Below are 7,309 nucleotides of genomic sequence, written 5' to 3' on the forward strand. Positions count from 1 at the left end.
AGGTAAAGCAGCCTGGCTTGTGAAAGCACTGCCTTCTCCCCACCCCGAGCTACTGGGCCATTAAAAGAGGAGAAAATATCATTTGGCAAGGTGACTTGGAAAGCATAGCTTTGCTGCATTTTAAATACGAAGTATTTGTTTTATTGGAAGATGACTTTGGGATGCTAGGCCAGGCCTTAAAAATACTCAAAGGCCCCAGTGGAGAAACTGCAGAAGAAAAAGATAGAAATGCAGTAGCTGTTGGATTCAGTGCAGGAGCAGCAGGTGATGCCCTGGCACAACAGGGGGACAGGGGGTAACAGCGGAGGGAGGAGGGATGGGAAACATTGTAGTGTGGCAGAGTTGGAAGGGCTCATGCAGATCCGTGGGGGCGGCGCAGAGCCTCTGCACACTCAAAACACGTGAGGTCAGTGAGGAGCTGTGAGGTAACAGCGGAGGGAGGAGGGATGGAAAACATTTTAGTGTGGCAGTTGGAAGGGCTCATGCAGATCCGTGAGGGCGGCGCAGAGCCTCTGCACACTCGAAACACGTGAGGTCAGTGAGGAGCTGTGATGGGAATCACACGGCACAGCAATAATATGCTGACTCAGCAGCACAACCACCCGCTCCCATGGGTACGGGGCCACCCAAGCACAGTGCTGTGCCGGCAGCTGCGGTGTCGGGGCATCCCCAGGAGGAGCCCGTGCTGGCGCAGGCACCTCTCGTGCTGCTAATCGCTGCAGACAACATTTATCATGGAGGGCTGGTGAGAGGAGGACATAAAACATGTGTTTGGAAAGTCCAAATCAAACCAACAAGGGAGCTGGGAAAGCCGAGCAGCCTGGGAAGCGGGAGGTGGCTCGGATGCGCTTACACAGCCTGGGATCCGTGGGGCAAGCCCTAAGATGTTTCCCTGAGCAGACAGGCAGAGCCAGCAATTCCCAAATGCAATTAACTGCTTCATTACCATCTAAGCAAAACAAACCAATCAGTCTCTGCTGTGTTTAGCCAGAGAAGAGATTAGCACAAGACACAAACATTGTCCTCCAGACTGCAGCCGTGATCCACACCCTCCAGCCTGCCGTGGCAGGGCTGCTCCCCAGCCCAGTCCCTGGGAGCAGATTTAGATGTCCTCTGCTGTTTCAGGCAGGCTGGCGCCACACCAGCGAGCCAGCACTCGGCACCCGCCTGTGCTGAGCCACCCCCCCCGATGTCGGCAAATACCTGCTGAGATGGAGCTGCTCCTGTAAACCCAGATGGAAGCGACGGAGATAACAGCAAAATCGTCTTTAGAGGTTCACCTTGACCACCAGTGCCTGTGCTTGATATGTCCAGCAGGTCTGGAAAGTTTAACAAGCCAAATGAAGGCCAGAGACTGCTTTTAGGATGAGAGCAGCCTGCCAAAGGGAAATGGAACCTATGGCATACCGATCACTTTCAGAGGACCAGGAGAAGCTGTGATTTTCGAGCTGGAGCCCAGAGCCACCACAGGCCCTGTTACATGGCATAACACCCTTCTTTTACAGCAGCACAGGCATTTCCCACAAGTTCTCTTCTTCCCACAAGACACATCTCTAGATAAGGGTCCAGGTGACAGGCAGAGAGCAGAAAGTCTCCTGGCATGCAGGAGGAACAGAGAGGACTGACTGTGAGATACAAGGTTAAGCTTCTAAGGGCCACTAAAATATCAGAGTTTGGAGACTTCAGCATCTCTAAGACCTTCAGTCTACTGAGAAGATTGTGGTCTGAGTACAGTAAAGAAAACTGCACTTACCTCCATGATGAGGTACAAGCAATTTGTGAACGGGATTATTCATGGTTGTTTGAGATAGCAGGACAGGATGATCAGATCTTGTGTTCCCAAGTCTTTTAATAAACTCTTCTGTAGGATGGAGATAACATACCTACAGTGGTGACAGAAGCAGGACCCGCATGGTGGTGCGTTATAGCATGCTGGTACCATGATTAGCAGGGAAAGATAAAGGTCCCTGTGCAGTTTGCAGGGTTGAGAAAGGAATTGCGATATAATATGTAGACCACTATGGCACAGTATTGCAATGCCTCTGCTGTGGGGACACCCAAATGAACGGTCACAACAGTCCCTTTGGTCTGAACATCTATGAAGGGAAAAGAAGTGCCCACGGGGGCTCAGCAGAAGCCCTGGGGGACCAGCAGCCCCCTTCCCACCCTCAGGCAGAGGAAAGGCACATCTCCCCCCTTCGGTCCTTCAGTGCTGATGTGCTCTGCTGGGTGAGAATATGAATAAATCCCTTCAGCGTATGGTATTTACTTATGTCCTCAGTTGTACCTCACCATAACATCTGTGCAGGGTTGGCCACCGTGTTCTGTGGCCGGTTTCTCAGGCAAAAAAGCATCCTCCGTGCTCTGCAGTGGGGAAACCGAGGCATAGGGAAGATTTTGGGGCCTGATGCAGTGCCCCTGGAAATGGCTGCAAAGGCTCTGCCCAAATCCCAGAGCAGGGACACAACTCCCAGCTCCCCAAATCCTAGCTCGCTGCCTCCATTGTCCAGGGCCCAGCTACAAGGGCTGGCTCGGCTCGGCTCAGCTCAGCAGCGGAGTCACATCCAGCAGTTGCGAAGGAACACAAAGCGGAAGGATCATGTCTTCTGTAGCTGCAGGCAGGGTTTGGGAAAGCAGTGATTTTGCACACCCAGCCCCGCTCAGTTCCCACACGTGGCACGGTGGAGGTTCCCACAGCCCAGCTCTGTCATTTGCAGAGTGATGCTTTCAGCATGACACCAGTAATGATGAGTGCTGCAGGTAATCACAGCCAGCTCACATGGACAGGAGAACTGCTGTTGGCAAACTGGGAAACGGTTCCTTTAGCTGATTATGAATTGCATAAAGGGAGATTTTTGCAGTTGGGGATTTTCCTTCCCTTCCTTTAGACACTGGGCTCCCAAACAGCAGCGTATTTCCCCCTTCTTCCTTGTGTTTGATCCATTACCTTTCTTTCCCTGCTGCTTATAATGGTCCAACGCTGGTGTGACTCCAGCCCCGGTGCAGGATTAACTCCAGAGGGCAACAGGGAGATGGGGAGCACTGAGTGGCTTTGCCTGTGCTGCTGAGTCCCTCCTGCATGTCAGCCAACAGAGAAATCTGTCTCTTATTGGCAATTCCTGAATCCATTTATAAACTTGAGACTACCATGACCAGCACCTCCCCTGACCTCCAGCGCAGGGCTGCCCCACTGAGTGTTCCTTAGTCCCAATACTGGCACCGCTGCGCCTGTAGGAAGCCCCTGGTATCATGTTAAAAATCCTAGTGATCATAAGTAGAGAGTTCACCAAAAGTACTAGTTCACTCTTTCAGCAGCTGATGTTCCACACAAGAATTAGCCTTTTCTTTCTCACATGGATTTGTTCAAGTTGGCTCAACTTTTGGCCACTGGTGCCCATTAGACACCTGCCAGCTCGGCAGAGGAGCCCCGCTTACCAGATTTCTGTGCCCAGTGTATGCATTTAGAGGGTATCCGATTGTGTGTGCAATTAACCTTTCTCCAGGACATTAAAATAGATTGCAACCCCAAAGATTTCAGTACGAGGCACACTTTCGCATCCCTTAGTCTTTCCCATGCTTTTCCCTCACAGCAAAACACGCCAGAAATGTCAGTTTTTGCAGTACGCTAGCTCAGCGCCTTCTGCTATTCAGCTACATCTTCCTTTTTGCCAGGTGCTTAAGCCATTTTATAAATATCACAAATAAAAGCAACCCTGCAGAGGCTCGCAGAGCCTTCAGCGCTGAACCCCAGCAGCACACAGAGCAGAGATGAAGATACGATTTGGCAAGAACCATTTTCCTCTGGCAGCCAACGCCATGACAACATCTGAACCTTGGGAGGGCACTGGAAAGCCTCCAGGAGCAGCAGGCCAGGCAGAGAGGGTTTTATCACTCTGCACCGGTATTCTCCATGGCTTCTGAGCTGTTTGTGCTCAGAGGAAGCGCTTTCATAATTGCTTGATTCGGGGTTAATGATTTTTCTGTTTAAAACCAAACTAATGTTATTTAATGATTGGTATTTATTTGCATTATGCAATTAGATCACATTATGAGAATTATTTGTTGCGTGAATGGGAATTCAAGATTTTTAAAAAGTGAACACTTTTTTTTCCTTTTCATTTCTTACTGCAGTACGCAAGCAGAAAAAAAATAAAAGTGTAATCAACAAGCAAAAAGACAACAGCCTTTTGCTGTCCCCCTCCACCTGCCAAGGACTGGCATTTCTGTTAACACTTGGTGGGAATACAGAAGTAGCACACCTACCTTGAAAATACCTTCAACGCAGTAGCAAAAAAACCCCATCTCTCTTCCTTCTGGGATTTGATTTTAGCAAAATAATGGAGGAAAAAAAATAATAATCCCCTGGGGCTGTGTCCTTTGTGCTGGCCGCTCCTTGGGTTCTCCCTTCAGCATGGCCAGGGCTCAGCTGCTCCCCTGCTGGGTCCCAGGTTCCCCACTCAGGGCTCATGCCTTTCCATCACCCAGGCTGGCTCTCTACTTACGCGTTTTTAGTAAGCACCGTCAAAAGTCTTTTCCTAAGAAGCCCTTAAGCCTCCCCACTTTACACCAGCCTGATTTTTGGTTTCTTTACTGCAGCAACTACTTGGCTCTTGTTCCAGTGTAAGTTGCATCTAAATATAAGTTCGCATCCAAAACCTCAGCTTTTCACAACTTAAGTTTTTGAGACCGACACTAGTCACAGTTGTCTGTCTTTAAGCAGGAAAACCAGTCACATTTCAAACACTCCCTATGGGAAAGAAATATAGAAGTATTTCCTCTGAGATTCAGTTTAGAGTCTAACTCCAATATTATTCCTTAAAGGAGAAAAAGGAGAGAAAAAACAGCAATCGGAATGTGAAGAGCAAACCTGATAGAGAAAACCTCCTTTCAGGAGAACAGCTGAGCAAGGTTTTTCCTACTTTGTTCTCCAAGCAAGGCTGATGTCTTGACCTGAAACAAACTCCCAAAAATGTGGGAATTGGAGGCTATACACTGAACTGAACGCGTGGCAACTTTGTATTCTGTTCCAACACACTTGGACCAAATTAGTTGGATTTTCTTATTTGAACAGAGCTTCTTTACGTGGGGACTGTAGCAGATTTCCTTTTATAAAAAATAAAAAAAGGAAGAGTAATTTTAGGGAAGGTTATTTACAATCACTAGCTAAAACCTTTCATTTTTGTTCCCCACTAAAGAGCCCATCCACAATTTGTTCCCCCAGAAATCATCCATCCACATTACCCTTTCCACTAGCCACAAGAAGCCCTCCTAGACAAAAGCAGACGGTTCAGAGACCAACAGCCAGGACTTACAAATTACTGGGGGTTCACTCTTTTCTGCACCATCTCCCAGTGTTTGACAGTCAAGGGATCACAGGGTAGTTCCCTTTTAAATACATTTATGAGCTGGCAGAAGTGGTTATTTTTCTGTTTATCTCTTCAGTTATTAATTTCCAGCTTTCTGCAGATAAACCAAAGAAAGCAAACTCAATTTTAAAAAAAAAAAAACCCACCCCAAACCAGCAGGCTTTACTGCTGCAGAATAAACAGAGAAGCTGCTAATGAAGTGACAATCACAAATGGTCTTGCCCAGAAAAAAAAAAAAAATTATCTATCAAGTGCTTCAAAATTTGATCTCAGAGGCTCCTCAAATGCAAAGGAAGATGGCATGGCACATGTCATTCACTAACAAAGCTAGGACAGGCGCTCTGCTCTTAACATAGCTGACACACAACTTCTCATGACTGATCTTGGTCTGGGACAGCCCAAGGTGGAGCCACCATCCCAGCCCCTGAAGGATGAGGGACAGCTTTTTCCACTGTCTAAAAAGACCAAAGCACTTCAGAGTCATTTTTAGACACATCTTTTCAGTAAACTGGACATTTTCAGCATCTTTTATGGGACATCATCAGAAAGAAGTTACCAGCAAAAATGCTATTCAGGACTATTTTTTCTCAGCATCTTTCCCTGTACTGACAAGCCCATAGATACTGCAGCCTAATTCCAGCTAAAAACCCCGAACCTGGCCACTGCTGAAATATTGCCTAGAACGCAGTTGCCTCAAACATCCTCCCTGCTACACCTTTCTTTTTTATTACTAACTCGGTGAATAAAAAAAAGTCAGGGCAGTTACATTTTATTGCCCTGTGAAGAGCTATGTAAAACTGCAAAAATAGGTAAATAAGACTTTCTCGAGTAAGATGCGAGTTTAGTGCTTGCTTAAGCGGTACTGAGTGTCTGGCACAGGGTTATTTTCAAACAATAAAATATCTGTAATATCTGAGGTAGTTCTGGCTCTGCCATTGCCAGGCACAGCGGTCCCTCACATCCCGGGCTGCGTTGGGCATCTCACTCCCGTGAAGAATTGCAGACAGCAGCATCGCTCAGCAACTGGATGTGAGCAACAGCCCCCTCGATGGTGGCCTCGTGCCCACGGGCGCGCTCAGCCACCCACCACCGCTCGCTGCTGCTGGAGCGGCCGAAGCAGCAGGCAGGAGGGTGGGAGGCCCCACTGTTGGCTGCGTGGCTTCAGATGCTGGAGGGTTTTCTCTTTGGCAGACAAGACATGTCAGAGCCCGAACAGGCTGCTGGTTGTCTGCAGAGAAGAACTGAACGGAAGACAAATCAGCTTCATTCCTTTGAGTGGAACGTGAGGCGGGGGGGGAGGAAATCATGCTTTACACTTCAGAGCCTTCATGTTTAGCAAAAACAAGAGATGAAATGAGTTCATGAAAGACTAATTGCCCGGTTTGTTTTATGCATGAGCCCCAGCATTCCTAGCATATGCTGTTATTGCTTGTTTTCAATGAGACCAATTACTTCATTAAAACATCATCTTTGCACTTCCAGATTTGCTGTAACAAGTTTCCTCTACATCCTTCTGGCCTAATATTTTGCCATTTTGGGGGTTAAGACCAAAGAAAAAAGAGCCAAATGAAAACAAATCAAGAGTCTCTGCAATATCTATTATTGACTAACAGCTATTAAACCCTGGGATTTAGGATCCATCCTTTCTCCTCCACAAAGTAAAGGAATACTGCAGGATTTAAAACACCTCAGTGCATGACCTGTGGCATCTCAGGCAGGCAGGAAGGACCCGTGTGGCAGGATGCTCTTGCAGGTACAAGGACACCAAAGGAGGGTTTGAAATAAGAACTTGAAGGGAAAGCTCAGAAGCAATAGGGATGTAAGCTCCTTGAGTAGTCTAAGATTGCCTCTAATATTTCACTATCTGGAAGACACCCAAGGAAGCTACGTAAGACATCTATTTTATGCACAACAGAAACTGAAAGCAGGGTGATGGGGTGGTG

The sequence above is a fragment of the Charadrius vociferus genome, unplaced genomic scaffold (genome assembly GCF_000708025.1).
Source record: "Charadrius vociferus isolate BGI_N301 unplaced genomic scaffold, ASM70802v2 scaffold213, whole genome shotgun sequence".
Lineage (NCBI taxonomy): Eukaryota > Metazoa > Chordata > Aves > Charadriiformes > Charadriidae > Charadrius > Charadrius vociferus.